This window comes from Strongylocentrotus purpuratus, unplaced genomic scaffold, assembly GCF_000002235.5.
Source record: "Strongylocentrotus purpuratus isolate Spur 01 unplaced genomic scaffold, Spur_5.0 spur5_scaffold_21, whole genome shotgun sequence".
Lineage (NCBI taxonomy): Eukaryota > Metazoa > Echinodermata > Echinoidea > Camarodonta > Strongylocentrotidae > Strongylocentrotus > Strongylocentrotus purpuratus.
The window spans coordinates 428821-445804 of NW_022145607.1; positions in this window are offsets into that span (position 1 = coordinate 428821).

Genomic DNA, 16984 nt, shown 5'->3' on the forward strand with positions numbered 1-16984 from the left:
AGTTATATCACTTATATTTTCCTATTTTCATTTGTTTTAATTTGTCAGGGCCGTATGCGGAATATTTTTCTGATGGGGGAAGGGAGAAAGATGCGTTAAAAGTTTTCGAAGAATCTCAAAAGCAAAAGGAGTGAAGGGAGTTCGAGCGACCGAACTGGTCATGAGGGTAATTTTGCATTTTCAAAAGGATTTGGTATAGGCCTACACTACATTTTCAGGAAAAAAACTGTACGATTTCAAAATATCTGGGGTCAACTGCCCCCCCCCCCCGGTGCTTACGGCCATGTTCTTTATTTTTTTTCCCCATTTTTATTCCTTTCCTTTTCTTTTCCCTTTTTCTTCCTTTTCTCTTCTTCTTCCTTTTTTCTTTCCTTTTCCTTTTTTCTTTTTCTTTCCTTTCCCTTTCTTTTCTTTTCTTTCCCCTTTTTCTTTTTTTCCCCTGGAGCCCGTCAGGGGGGGCACTCTGCCCCCCCTGCCCCCCCCCATAGGTACGCCAGTGCCGCCCATAGAACCGCTACTTGATCATACTTTTTCCTGAGCCAGTAACCGCATGGTAGGCCTACGTCACGCACCATTAATTGGGCGGCTATGAGATTCGAAGTACTTGGTCAATACTTGAACCATACCGATTTATCATTAATTGATTTGTTGTTTTATTAAATCAATGTAACTCATTTATTCAATTACTCATGTATTTATTTATCTATTAATCTATCTATATATGAATTGAATTAGTTCATTTATTTATTGACATGAGAAAAGTGTTTCTTTCGCTCAAAATCTGCCTATATTGCCCTCCACCAAAAAAGGCTTGCGCTTACGCGCTCGCAATGCGTTTGCCCACACGGCTCCGGCCCTCCGCCCCCCTTTTTTTGGGGGGGGGGGTGGGTGATGAGTCCTGAACCCGCCGCAGCATACCCCCCACCCCCCCCCCCCCCCCCGCGAGACACCGAAAAAAGGAGAGGAGGAGGCGGAGGCTTAGGAAGAAAGAAGAAAAGGAAGAAGAAGAAGAAACAGCCATAATTCTAACACTATCTAATATCTTGCATGATTTCATAATCTTATACAATTTAGGGGTTGTACCTTTTCTCGTTGATCTCATAGTTATTAGGAACTATATTCATAATATATCAATGACGAATATCAAATGCATACATGACATACATACATACATACATACATATTGGTATTTATTGAGCGCCTTTACATGAACATGCTCAAGGCGCTTTACATTTTAAAATACAAACATAATAGTTATATACTCTCCAAGTGCATTACACTCTAAAAAAAAAAAAAAATGACAATTACAAAGAAAACAAATGAATTTTTACAGGGAGTGTTTCTTAAATAATGCGACTGGGGTGCAAGAACGAATGCTTAAAGGGAGACTATTCCAAATAGTGGGACCAGAAAAAATTATATTTTGTTGACCCTTCTTCGAATTGATGCGGGGGATTTGCAGAAGAAGGGGGTCTGACCTTGAACGTAATGGATATCTTGAATAAATAAATATCTGAATGGTATTAAAATAAAAAGACTTGTCTAAATATAAAAGACAACGCTCTTGTGTCGTTATACCTACATGTATAGGCTATCATCTGAACTTAAAGGTGTAACTTTCCTGAAAATTGACATTAAGAGTTAAATCATCCCCTATTTAAAAAAATTGATCTGGCGACGCCACTTGAAATAAAACCTTCCATCGCTCGCTAATGCAGTGGCGGATCAACAAGGGGTGGGGGGGGGGGGGGGGCTCCCCTGGCCGAAAAACAGGTAAATTTAACCTTTCTTGAATAAATAAAAAAGACGGGCCCCCTCCCCCTTTACTCAACACCCACCTCCCCCTGGCTTAAAGGGGGGGGGGGGTGTTGAGGGGAAAAAACAGATTAGCGCTCACTACCCTACCCCCCCCCCCCGCGTTGAGCAAAAAAGAATGCTATTACCCCCCCCCCCCCCCCCCCACTTATTCGCCGGCTGGTTGATTCGACGCTAAATATTTTCTCATGAATAGGCCTGTTTACTAATGTATTCACGGACCTTTAAATTTGCACACGGTTGTAAGCTCTGGCAAACAAACCGAGCGCAGTGTCTGCTACGGCCCTGCTACACACACTTTGTATACGGCGATGTGGGGAATGCGAGGAAAAAAAGGCTGATCATCGTCCTAATAAACTTCGTTTAAAACTGTTTGTTTTCCAACCTTAGGGTATATAATTAAAATAAATATAGTTTTTCTCAGTTGTACATGACAAATCTTCGATTTTATTTTCCGAAATCCGACGAAATATCGCAAAAATGGGAGGTAAGCATTGCTGTTACGGCACGTGTAACAGCGATTCACGGTACGCAGACAGACCCCATATGAATGGTGTGTTTTTCATCCCGTTCCCCAAACCAAAGACGAACCTGGAGAAGTGTAAAATATGGATTAAGAATTGTGGAAGAAAGGACTTTGGAATCGACATATTATATGCTTTGAGTTTCTTTCTGTCGTAGTCAGTTCTATTTACTATCAGGTAGTTGAAAATGTCGTATAATCCGAAATCTGGTATACTTTCAAAGTTCTCGGTGTAGCCGGTGATTTTCATTGGGTCGTCGAACGAGCACCCCGCACGCTCCAACTTCTCCCGCAGCGACCGTGCGGAGTCGAAGCTCGCAAGGTCCGGGTCTTGGGGCAAAGCGATATCGGCCACAGCAGTCGCAAGTTGAACTAGTTTCTGTTTGTTGTACCCTGATGTCGTAACTCCTCTCTTTCTTAAATAATCGGTGAGCTCCTTCACTGTCCACTGCGAAAACGGCTTGCTGGAACTACAACTCGATGTCGAAGGCGATGCCATTGTAGAAATTAGGGTGAAAAAACGTCGCGGTCGCTAGCAATGGCTTTGTATGTGTATAGCGTAGCGGGCATGGAAAAACAATGTGGCGACCGTGCCGCACCACGCAAAGCTTGCCCTACGTAGTAACAATCGCTAGGGTGCGAGGGATTATGACGTCACTCGCATATCATTAGTAAACAGGCCTATTGGGAGGAGAATAAATTAGTGCTCCTTAATTACCCCCATCCCCGCTAATTCGCCGGTGTGACCGCGTAGAATGTTACCCGCACCGATCGTCCGCCTATTAGAGATCGATCGAGAGCGGACGATCGGTGCGGATTTTATCCGCGCAGAATGTCCGTGTCGGACATTCCGTGCGCGCCTCAAATGTCCGACGGACAATCTGTGCGGAAGAGGTCTCGCACCAATAGTCCGCCTGCCGCACCGAATGTCCGTACTCTAGTCAATACAAGTATAAATATATGAAACGACTGGATAACCCATATTCAGCTTTGCCAGCTAGCTAGGGATGACACTACAGGTCTTCCCGGCGCGGATCAAGGGGGGGGGGGGGGGGGGGAGGGCCTTGACCCCCAACCGCCAACAAAAAATGAAGAGAGAGAGAGGGAGAAGGTAAAGCGGAGAGTAAGGGAAAGGAAGAAGAGGAAGAAGAAAAGAAAAGGGGGGAACAAAGGAGATCGGGGGCGAAAGGCCTTCGCCACCCCCCCCCCCTCAGCAAAAGAGAGAGAGAGAGAGAGAGAGAGAAGGAAGGAAAATAAAGGAAAGGGAAAGAAGAGACAAAGGGAAAGGAAGAAGAAGAAGAAAAAGGGGAAAGAAGAAGATCGGGGGGGCGAAAGGGCTTTGCCTCCCAGGCTGTTGCCCCCCCCCCCCCCAGCAAAAAGAAAGAGAGAAGGAAGAGAAGGGAAAGAAAAAGGGGAAAAGACGAGATAAAGGGAAGAAAAGAAAAGAAGGAAGATATCAGTTGCAGTTTACCCGCCAACAAGTTGGGGATTAGGGGGGGGGGGGGGCAAATGGCCCTTGTCCCCCCCCCCCTTCTACAGCAAACTTAAAAGAGAGAGAAAAGAAGAGAAGGGGAAGGGGAAAAAAAGAAAGGTACGGAGATCAATTGTGATTTTTCCCACCAACGCGGTGTGGATCGGGGGCGAAAGGCCTTCGCCTGCCCTCCCCTGGCCCCTCAGCAAACAAAAGAGAGAGAGAGAGAGAAGGAAGGAAAAGAAGGGAAAGGGAAAGAAGAGAGAAGAGGAAAGGAAGAAGAAAAGAAAAAGGGGTCCGACAGGGCCTTGCCGCCCATGCTGTTGCCTCCCCCCCCCCCCGCAAAACAAGAGAGAAGGAAGGAAAGGGAAAGAAACAAAAGAAGAAAAGAAAAGAAGGGATATCAGTTGCAATTTTCCTGCAAACAAGATGTGGATCGCGGAGAAAGGCCTTTCCCTCTGCCCCCCCCCCTCCCCGACCACCCCCACCCCCTCCCCGCCAAAAAAAAGAGAGAAAGAATGGAAAGGGAAAGAGGAGAGCCAAAATGGAACACAAAAGAGGAAGAAGAAAAGAAAAGGGTGAAAAGAGGCAGAGATCAGTTGCGATTAATCCCACTAACATCGTGTGGATCGGGGAGGGGGCGAAAGGCCCCTGCCTCCCTCAGCAAACTTAAATGAGAGAGAGAGAGAGCGAAGTAAGGGAAGGGAAAGGGGAGGGGGAAAGAGGAAGAAGAAAGGTAGGGGAGATCAGTTGCAATTTGTCCCGATTTGTACCCCTACCCCCCCCCCCCCCCTCAGCAAGAGAGAGAGAGAGAGAGAGAGAGAGAGAGAGAGAAGGAGAAGGGAGGTGAAAGGGAAAGAGGAGAGAAAGGGACAGAAAACAAAGAGGAAGAAAAGAAAAGGAATTAAGGAAGATCAGTTGCGATTTTCATTGGTTCTTCTATCATCATTGTACAACTATCATTGTACAAATGTATTTATATATTCATTTATTTATTCCTGTTTGATAACAAAAATATGAATATAAACTCACAACAGCAACAAAATTAAATGTAGAAGGAAACTATCTTGCTGGGAGCAAGAAGCGCAAAATGATCATGCATTTGCATGTACATGTAAGTGTATCATTAATATCATTCGTATTGTTTAATTACATCTTGTGAAATAGTATGCATTCAAGCTTTTGGGATTTTTTGATGGTGTATTTGTATGAAAGAAAGCATTTTGAGCTTGTAATGCACATGTTGCAATTTCAGGTGCAACTTAGCGTTCAAATATGGGTTACGCACGGCCAGGCATTAGTGTAGGAAATCTTCAAATGTTAATCAGGTATATGACTAAATTACTTGTCTGTTGCCTTACGAAAAAAATTATATCTAGTCAGGCCTGAATTGAGTCGCAAAACAATCATTGTGTTAAAAGGAAAAAACATATTTGAAGACATTCGAAATTCCCAAATAACCAATACGATTGGAGAGCGAGTACTCGTTTTGTTTTTCTTCAAAAATTACTCAACTATAAATAGCTGGCCCGGATACTTGAGCCTCTCACAAAACGCAAGTATAGGCCTGATGTGTCGTCAGGGGCGTCGCTAGACCTTTTTTAGTGGGGGCGGGGGGTGGTATAGAGGCCAACGATTACCGACAAAACAAGCCACCAATTACCGACAAAATTAAATGTCCCAATATCTACAAATGTAACCCTATAAACCCGAGGCCAAAGGCTAAATTGTTATGCGCAAATGGTCATTTTCGTCGACGACATAAATATACAAATTATTTCGTCAACTTAGTAAGCATAATAGCTTTATATTTTAATGCAGGCGCGTAGGTAGGATCTTATTTAAGGGAGGGGCGGTATTGGGCAAGCGAATCACTTAAAGAGCACGCAAAGCGCTCCCTAGGTGGGGTAGGGGGTGGGTGAAAGGCCTCCCGCGCGAAGCGCGGTGGCTTAGACGTTTCATTAAATTATTATGAAAAGAAGACGATTTGTTGTACCGTTCTCGACTCTTAATCCTTGTCTGAATTCAGTTTCCCCGTCCCACGCGAAGCGCGGAAGCTTTGACGTTTCATTAAAATATTATAGAAAGAAGACGATTTGTTGTATACCGTTCTCTATACTCTTAACCCTAAGTGTCTGAATTCAGTTTTCCCCCTCTTGCGCGAAGCGCGGGAGCTTCGACGTTTCATTAAATTATTAGAAAAAGAAGACGATTCATTGTACCGACTCTAAATCATTGTGTGAATTTTCAAAAACGTTTCTTTGTCCGATAAAAAGTCACAGTTCGAAGGGGAAAAAATTGCTGGCCGACCGACATAAAAAAAAAACCACCGGCTTCAACCTCACACCCCCCCCCCCCTTTAGCGACGCCCCTGAATGTAGGGTGGCCTGAGCGGGTAGGCGTGGTTCTAAACTTACAGAGACACTTCGATAAAGACACCCTTATTTCATGATTGCGTGTGTTGAACTGCCCTGGGCTTTACAACTTTAAACCTCCAGGGTTTATTTTGCATAAATAGGTATTTACACGTTCATTTATATAATAAAAGGAAATAATGAATATTCAAATATCATAGGTAGCAAATAAAGGATGACTAACAGAGGAATGACAACAAACAGATAGGAGAGGATGATCAAGCATAATGATGTGCACCAATCTATAAATGTGAATTACTAAGTAGCCTGTTCACACTACAGCTCTACAGTAACAAAGCATTTGTAGCCTTAATTTTAAGCAGTTGAAGAAATTAATAAAAGTAGGCCTACTTGAAGAAATCGTTAAATTGTAAGATATTCAGTTTATTTTTATTAAGTAAGACAAAGTACTAGGTGTTAAAATAACACACATTTAACAACTTTGGAAAAAATAATACCCCAGGAACGTGAAAAACAAAACTTTTATTGTAATGCCTATAAACGGACATATTTAAAAACTGAAATGTGGCACCACCCAAAAAATATACTTCTTTAATTTGCACCTGTAAATAAATTCTTTGTTCCTCGTCTATGTCATCGCGGCGAAAAATTTCAGACTTTTCTTCTTTTGAGGTGCACATGCAGCCTCAGACAAATGTGCCAAAGAAGTTTTGTCTTCTTGTGTTCCTGGAAACAAAGCTTTTTCAAGTCCAGTTTATCTGTACGAGATTTATATATGAGTAATATTAAGCTTTGGTTGAGCTTTCTTTGGGTCATTGTACTTATCAGATAAGTTTTGATCCCTTTCAAGACAGAGAATGTTCTCTCGCAAGTTGCCGTTGTAACCGGGATGGTAAGGTAAATGAGAAGAAGAATGTGTACCTCTGAGAATGATCTCTTATAGATTGGACTGTTGTTGAAAATCTCACAGATTGTTTTAATGTATTTGATAGGTTTCCTCTCATCGTTGTTGTTGTTGTTGGTAAATGTTTTGTGGCGTTCATTCATATTGAATATATACGCCATAAATATCTTCAAATTTATAAGAAAATCAGTTATAGTCTTTATTAGAAAAATGAGAATAAAGATTTGTAATGAAATAATTAATTAATAAGTAACGCAATTTATTGGGAGTCTCTGGATGGTTTTCAACTTCGTGTTTCTGCGTTGTTAAAGTTTAATCTGGTCAGCCCGGTTTCGATTGCATGGAACCTAGCTTTGCTCGATTTGAAACAGGCTCTCATCGTCATACACGTCTTGGAGGTTTGTTAGCTGCCGAGTTAATGCTACAAAGTCAATATCTCCGGCATACACTTCCCTCAACTCATCAGCACGAACAAAATATTGGGGAGGGGGGGGGGGGGGGGGGCTCATGATAACCGAGCCCGGCCGAAATATTGTGGGGGGGGGGGGGGGGCTCAATGATATCTGAGCCCCCCAATATATATATTTTTTGGGGGGTTGGGGGCTGTGCCCCCAAGCACCCCCGGTTCCTAAGCCTATGTACAGGTCAATGAAGTCTACTTTTTGAAACTTAAAGGGATTGGGTGACTTTGTCTCAGGTTCTGAAACAAAATCCTGGAATGATAGTTAGGGCTAGTTCTGATCGGAAAACGACCCAAATATCGGAGTATGGCTAGCTGCCCCAGGGCCTTGTCCTATATACGGATCAGGGAAAAAATACTTAAAAAATTTCGGGGGCTACTTGTATGACTTTCGGGGGCTCTTTTTGGCATTTCGGGGGCTGATTCACCCCGAGCCCCCGTGTATTTTCCCCTGATACGGATAAGTGAGCGCCTTGATTGGTCCACTTCTAACTCGTGTTTTTAGCCCTTCTTTCTTTTCTTTTTCCTTTCCTTTCTTTTTCTTTCCTTTCCTTTCTTTTTTTTTCAAAAAGGGGGGGGGGGCGGGTCCGTCGCCCCCCGTATGTCCGCGCCTGAGTGACACCCACATAAACTAACCTTATTTATTACCGAACAAAAATAAAGAAAGAGCCCCTCGACACCATAGGTCTAAGTAATCAGCCAGTTGCTACCCCCCCCCCCCCACCAAAATAAACTTTTAAAGTGAATTTTTTGTTCTAATTTGATGCCAGTGATTTACAGATGCTGCTGAAACGGTCTAATTTTCCGGGATTTTTCTACACTTTTTAGTAAATTATACTTTTTATGCGTTTGTGGGAGAATGACAAATTTCAAAATTTACAGTCAGGCAAGAAATGTGCTTAATTACTATTTAGAGGCCTACTACGGCGGGCTTGGGGGCTCGAGCCCCCCCCACACACTTTTGAAAAAGTATATTAAAGAGAATTAGATAGAAAGAAATAGAAAAGAAAGTATGCCCATGTGACCGTAATTAAATGCCCATACCCCTGTGCTTCCGGGGGCTCTGCCCCCTGGACCCCACCTTGGGACCTAAGGCTGGCCCCTGGATGCTAATCTGACCTTAATTTTAATGCCTAAAACCCCTGCGCTTCCGGGGACTCCGCCCCTTGGACCATACGCCAATTAGTGACCTGCCAGTGTTATGAATAAAGTATTAAAATATGCTCATCTGACCGTAATTAAATGCCCCTACCCCCTGAGCATCCGCCAATTTGTGCTACGCTCTACCTTATCTTAAATACTCTAGCCTCCCCCACTCACTTTCGACCCCATTTGTAATCACTTTTATTTCCCATTTAACTCCTTCATTAAACCTCGAAACGCCCCCAAATACTTGGAGCTGGGCCTGTATCACGAGTATATACTAGTAGTGAGTTGGTTGATGTCCGAAGCCACGTACAAACGTATAATCGATTACAACAGTTGTGGGGCCGATATCACGAGTATGCCTTCATAAAATAAAGGTTTTAAAGAAAATATTCACTTCTACTTTCAAAGGGACTGGCCCATTTGCTTTAAAAAAATTGTAGAGTTATTATTATGTAATTTCTAGAAAAAATGTCAACCACATCATTTACAATGAGTCTAAATACATTGATTTGCCGAGTTGCTTCCTTTTATCAAATATACACGTAAAACAATGGGGGGACAAAATGTGTGGATAGCAAACCGCACGGATCGTCCCTCAGGCGATCCGTGCGAGTCACGGACGATCCGTGCGAGCAGAAAACCCGCATATTATGTCCGACGGACAAACGAAACTGGTAGGACAAACGGCGCGGTCACACCGACATAATCCATCTCACCGACTTCAAACTTCTGCATTGATATAGTACACGAGGATCGAGTAAGAATACCGACACAGCGGACCCTTTCTTGCCCCCTCAACGTGGTGACTCCACCCAACACCCCCCCCCCGCCTCTCTCTCTCTCTCTCTCTCTCTCTCTCTTACTCTCACCCCTCTTCTCCCAGGCTCTGAACCCCCTCTCTCTCTCTCCTCTCTTTCATCCCCCGTTTCTCTCGTTTCCCTTTTACCTTCTTTTTTCATTTCCTTTTCTCCCTTTTTTTTTCCTCCTTTCCCTCTCTCCTTCCTCTTTTTCTTTTTTCTCTTTCTTTCTTCTCTTCTCTTTCCTTTCTATCCTTTCTTTTTCTTTTATTCTTTTCTTTTCTTTCCCTTTCCTTCTCATTTTCCCCCACAGCAGAGCAATTTTACCGACAATATCCTAACAGGTGAGGGTGCGTGTCTCATCCCCCCCCCCACACCCCCCTTTAGCGACGCACCTGGTTGTTATCACAATATTCCTTTTAAATAAAAGAAAGGCAATTCCTCATGCTTTCGCACCTCTCTTCTATCTTCATTTACTTCTCTTTCATTTTTCCCGTTCTCCTTTAACTCAGAAAATTTTTCTCTTTCCCCCTTTTTTCCATCTTTTTCTTTTGTTCTTCTTGTGCTTTTTTTTTTTTTTTTTTTTTTTTTTTGGGGGGGGGGGGGGGGGGGGCTACACGCCTGACAAGAGGGAGCTTATATTATGCACACTGCAAAATTGCGTGCCCCCCCCGCCCTTTTCCCGGCAAAAAAACACCTTCTTATAATATCATCTCCCTTTCTTTCTTTTTCATTTCTCATTATTTTCCTCCTCCCTCCCCCCCCCCTTTTCCCTCCTCCGTCTCCTTCTCCTTTCTTCCTTTTCCACTTTTTCTCTCCTCTCGCTTCTCTTTCTTCCTTTCCTCCTCCTTTTCCTCCTCTCCCCTTTTCTCTCTTCCCTCTTTTCTTCTTCTTTCTCTCTTCCCTTTTGTTTTTTCCCCTCCTTTTTCTTTCCCACTCCTTTTTCTCCCTTTGTCTTTTTTCCCTCCTTTTCTCTCCCACTCCCTTTTCTCCCTTTTTTGTACCGGGGGGGGGGGGGCACGTGCCCCCTGTGCCCCCCTGCATCCACCACTGAGAATGATTTCAAAAAGTACACACAAACCTCACAGGTTTCATTGTTCATGTTATTTTGTCTGATCCGAGCTCTAGCTGATATAGGTTCATTTGGGTAAGCTATGCCCCCCCCCCCTCCCCGATCTACACCTTGTTGGCGGGAAAAATCGCAACTGATCCCCCTACCTTTCTTCTTTCTCTTTTTTTTCCCCTTTCTCTCCTCTTTTCCTTTCCTTTCCCTTCCTTCTCTCTGTTTTAAGTTTGATGAGGGGAGGCAAGGGCCTTCCGACCCCTTCCGATCTACACGTTTTTGGCGGGATTAATCGCAACTGTTCCCCCTTCACTTCACCCTTTTCTTTTCTTTTCTTCTTTCTGTTTTTGTTCCTTTTAGCTTTCCTTTTTCGCTCCCCCTCCCTCCCCCCTTTTTTTTGGGGGGGGGGGGGCGGGGGCAGAGAGGGGGGGAGGCAAGGGCAACTTGTTGGCGTGAAAATAACAACTGATATCCCCCTTCTTTTCTTCTCTTCTTCCTCTTTTTTCCTTCCCTTTATCTCCTCTTTTCTTTTTTCTTTCCCTTTCCTTCCTTCTCTCTTATTTTTTGACGGAGGGAGTGGGGGGGGGGGGTAGGTAACAGCTGGGGGAGGCAAGGCCCTTTCGCCCCCCCGATCTTTTTCTTTTTTTATTCCTCTTCTTTCTTTCCCTTTCTCTCCTCTTTCCATTTCCCTTCTCTCTTTTTATCTCTTGTTTGCGGGGGGGGGGGGCGCTGCCCCCTAGATCCGCGCCTGCTTACACATGCAAACCTCTCTCTGCATATGATATTTCAGTCGACCCATCCATTTCTTTTTATCTAAAATTACTTACTGGCCTCTGTCATGACTGTTTTTTTCCTGCTCTTATCACTGATACAGTAGGAACTTAAATATGAATACCTTTTGTAGTCTTGTTGGACAGAAATCCACAAGGCCATTAGGCAATTACCTGATCAATATGCTAATTAGGTTAATTATGCTAGCAAGGCTAATTATTTTTCATTCAACATGAATTACCTCTGAGATAAATATTGGTTGTCATAACGAAAATACACATAAAAAAATTGTCATTCCCGATTTTTCTGGATAAAATTAGACCTATATCAATATATGCAAATATGTTAATTAGGCTAATTGTACTCCGTCTAAATAGAATATCTTCTCATGAATGAATTTGTTGTCTTTAAAAAGTGATTTACAATGTTGCATTGCACCATTTTCAGGCTTTCTAGATAAACAATGAGAATGAAGTACACATGAATCAGCTCATTATGCTAATCAGCTACTTAAGACGATAATAAATCAATTGTAATATGAACTGAATATTAGCCTTCCTCTCATCACGGTCTTGGGTGGTTGACTTTCAAATCATGTTATCAAAATTTGTTCCTGTGTTGCCCATTCATAGAAGACATATTTCATTTCTCAACATTATATTTATGCATGTGAGGGGAAAGGAAACTTAGCCCTTTGACCTTCAGCCATCTTCTCGCAATGTTACTGATCAGAATGTGGAGGTGTAGTACTACTATGCATAGCTTGCGACTCACTCTCCTACATAGGGTCTCTATTTTAACATCCTATCCAAGGTACAGGGTGTTTTCCACTGTAACATCATGTTCATATAGGGACAATAAGTGTCTATTTTCCATTCTCATAAGTGCCCTTTTAAATTTTTAGTAAATGCCCCTTTTTACTTTTGATATTAAGTGCCCCCTTCGCCTCTGATAATTGCCCTATTCAAATCTGGGAGGTGCCGCTTTTACTTTGACAAGTGCCCCTTTGCCTTTGTAAGAAGTGCTCTTCCCCTTTTAAATTTGATAAGAGCACCGTATATTTTACATGTGCCCCTTCCCTTCCTGATAAGTGCTCTTTTCATCTCTGATGATTGTCCCTTAGTAGCTCTGATAACTGCCCCTTTTCTTTTTAATTCATCCTCTTTTTCCTCCTTATAAGTCCCCCTTCTCATTATTACCCCTTTTCATCACAGATAGGGGCCCCTTTTAATTCAACATGTGCCTCTTTTTCTATTTAATAAGAGCCACTTCCACCCCTTCTCATAAAAGCCCCATTTCACCTCTGATAAATGCCCCGATTAAAATCTGATAGGTGCCCCTTTTCTTTCAACTAATGCACATTTTCCTTTATTCTCATAAGTGCCCCTTTTCACCTCTGATAATTTCCCTTTAACAATAATACGTGCCCTTTTACTTTCTAACAAGGGACCTATCCATCCCCTTTAAAATGCCCCCTTTCACCTCTTAAAAATGCCCCTATCAAAATTTGATCGGTGCCCATTTTCCGTCGACAAATTCCCAATTCCCATTTTCATAAGTGCCTTTTTCATCCCTGGCGTGTGCCTCTTTTTATAAGTGCAAGAAGTGCCCAATTATCACCTCTGTTAATTGCCCTGTGTACTTTGACACTGCTCCTTTTCTTTCCTAATAAGTGTCTTATCCCTTATTCAATTGTTACGCACTATTTCTGTATTGTTTGACGTTTTTCATCTGTTTTTACCTTTTGTAATTATTGTGCAGTGATTTTTTTAATGATTATTGTTATCATGATGTATGTACGAACAAGAGAGAAAGAAAGTGTCCCCTATTAATGTGCCCCTAATTTCAAGCGACTAAGAGCGATTTTCCCCAAAAGCTCTCTCGCTCGCATTCATAGATGATATTATATATTATGTTACTTATGACATCTTATGAATTTAGACGGAAAAAACTCATCCTGATGGGGGTGTAAAAGACATTTTTTCGCACTGCGACCTCACAAATCTTGTTTCCATCCCAATACCTCTCCGGACAGTAACTAGGCTTATGGTCTGGTCCAACTACGTTTGTTTTCGGTGTTCTGAAAGTTTCAGAAAATCAAGATTGTTAATCAATATGAGTATTCTGATGTATGATAATTCCTGTGAAAACAAAAAACTTTAAAACTCTGGAGATGTCATCTATTGAAATGTCCCTCTCAATGTGTCTCAATTTTCTCTGTATGTTTTTTTTCATTTGCTCTCTCTCTCTCCCCCCCCCCTTCTCTCAATCTCACAATTGAACTCTGTTCCCTCTCCTTTCAATTTGCTTCCATCTCGCTTTATGGCTCTCTACTCTGTTTCCGCTCCCTTTCTAACTCTATAATTGTGTTTTATTTGTATTCGAAATGTCAAAATTAAAAAAAGCATTCCCAAAATATTGGTAATTTTACTTGTTTTGTAAATAGTCTATGTGTATTTTGAAATTTTATAATGAAGTCCCTCTGAAGAGGTAAAGAGAAAAAAAACCTCTATAATAACTGTGTTGCAGCATGCATGCACCCTTGCAATGTTAATGCAAAAAAGGGATTTGTTCGTATTTCAGCAAATATTTATTTTGCTCTTGAAAATAATAAGATGTGAGACCATTTGATAACATCTTTTATTTTGAATTATTCAATCAATCAACAGAATCATAAGGCCTAAAATATGAGCTCTTTTTGTTTCCAATTCAATTGTTCGTTACACGCAATCAATAGGCATAAAACACGAGCTTTTTTTTTATAACATTTCATTTTCAATTCAATCATTACACACACTCCGATAAGCCATAAAAAAGCTCATTTTATAACACTTATTTTCAATTCAATCATTCATTAAGCAAAATCAATAGGCGTAAATATATGAGCTCATTTGTTAACATTTCATTTTCAATTCAATCATTACACAGTCACACAATCTATAGGCATAAAGCACGAACTCATTTGATTACATTTTGTATCCAATTAAATCACTCTCAACTTCTAGGAAATTTTTGAAATGTCAACAATTATGCTAACTGATAGTACATGATAGTACATACATGGAAGTCTGAAATAAGAAGGAAAGTAGACATCAAAACCGTGTGAACTTAACATTTGTGAAAATGACCTGGAATATAACAGATTCATATGCTTCAAGCCTTTTTTTTTACACATCTTTCAAACAAATGTGTTTGTTTTAAAGATTGTATGACAGCTGGAATCCAACATGATGATTTAAGCGAAAGTCATACATATTTCATTGTGATTTTAATTTTGACAGAAAATAATGTATCAGACTTCAAAGGTTAAGGAACATTATTAAACATGACACTAATTTAACAATCCATAGATAAGTAATTGGCAGCCTTAATTGTCATATCAATGTAGATTCCACTCATTCCACATTATGTCACACCAAGGAGTTATAACACTCCTTGGTTATACAGTATGCATTCATCTCAAGAACAGTAAATAAATAGTATCATATTGTAAGCTCGGATTTGATTCAATTCAAGACTTTATTCCAGACTCAGCTGCAAGGGCAGAGGTCCATATAACATATTTACATGTAGATATTACAATTCACAATCATAACGTGACTCTTTTTCGCATTATATTTAACATCATTGTCTTAAACATTTAGCAAGCTCTGTGAACCTGCAGTTGATGGACTAAAACTAACAAGATCATCAGCAAATAATAAATGATTTACTTTGGTACTACCAACAAAACAGCCAGTACCACAGTTATTAAATTTTACAGATAAATCATCCATATAAAGTATGTATTATCTTAATAACAGTACATAAATAACACTACATAAAGAGTATCATATTGTAAGGTTTTGGTAATATACAGCATGTATTCGTCTCAATAACACTACATAAATAGTATAATTTGTAAGGTTTGAGTGACACATATTATTTCCCTTCATACATCTCGTGGGCAATTTATTACTAAAATTATCCTATTGTAATGTTTGGAGTATGAACACAATATGATTGGATGGGGAACAGAGTGATATATAATTATAAAGACTACATGATGAGAAAACATATACAACACATGGGCAATGTATCATACGGAACATATTTATTGTCAGGTTTGATTTATACATGTTCTATGAATACTTTCTAAACTAATGTGAAAAGCATTCAGTACATAGAAAATCACATTGTAAGGTTTGAGTTATATATCGAATATAACTTTCATTCATCTTTCATACTGTGTTACTGAAAATATAACATTACTAAGGATTGAGTTTCAAATATAAAAGTTTCATACATCTCAGGAGCAATGTGTTACACAGGAATATTGTAAGGTGAGCAATGTATCATAAAGAAGTGGCAACAAATACATCACATAAACAATGTATCATAAAGTAGTGGCAACAAATACATCACATGAACAAGGTATCATAAAGAAGTGGCAACAAATACATCACGTAAAACAATGTATCATAAAGAAGTGGCAACAAATACATCACATGAACAATGTATTATAAGGAAGTGGAAAATATACATCACATGAGCAATGTATTATAAGGAAGTGGAAACATATACATCACATGACTATTGTATTATAAGGTATTGGAAAAATATACATCACATGAGGAATGTATGATACGGAACAACATATTTATTGTAAGGTATGTAGGTATGTACGTATACACAATATCAAAGAGGAGGGGCAAAGTGACTTGAATTGTAGGAAAAAAGATGTGGAGGAAGTGGCAACAAATACAACACATGAACAATGTATCATAATGAAGTGGAAAAATATACATCACATGAACAATGTATCATAATGAAGTGGAAAAATATACATCACATGAGCAATGTATTCTAAGGAATCAGAAAAATATACATCACATGCGCAATGTATTATAAGGAAGTGGAAAAATATACATCACATGAGCAATGTATTGTAAGGAAGTGGAAAAATATACATCACATGCGCAATGTATTGTAAGGAAGTGGAAAAATATACATCACATGAGGAATGTATTGTAAGGAAGTGGAAAAATATACATCACATGCGCAATGTATTGTAAGGAAGTGGAAAAATATAAATCACATGAGGAATGTATTGTAAGGAATCAGAAAAATATACATCACATGAGCAATGTATTATAAGGAATCGGTTCGGAGAGGAAGGAGGAGTACAAACATATCTAGGACTTTATTTCTCCATCAAGAGCTTGGTTAGAAGCGCAAAGGACATATCACTGCAAGTATTCCACCATATAAAGAGCAGTTTGGAGAGGAAGGAGGAGTACAAACATATCTAGGACTTTATTTCTCCATCAAGAGCTTGGTTAGAAGCGCAAAGGACATATCACTGCAAGTATTCCACCATATAAAGAGCAGTTTGGAGAGGAAGGAGGAGTACAAACATATCTAGGACTTTATTTCTCCATCAAGAGCTTGGTTAGGAGGGCGAAGGAAATATTACTGCAAGTATTCCACCATATGGAGAGCAGTTTGACTTTATTTCTCCATCACGAGCATGGTTATGGGGCGTTCACACATAAAATCCGGGGCCCTTATGGTCAGTAAAACAGACATTTTGGGAATTTCTCTCGTACAGTTCCTATGGTGCTAGAATATTTCTCACCAGCCGTAAGGGTGTTGTGGTGCTGAATTGGCTGCTCCC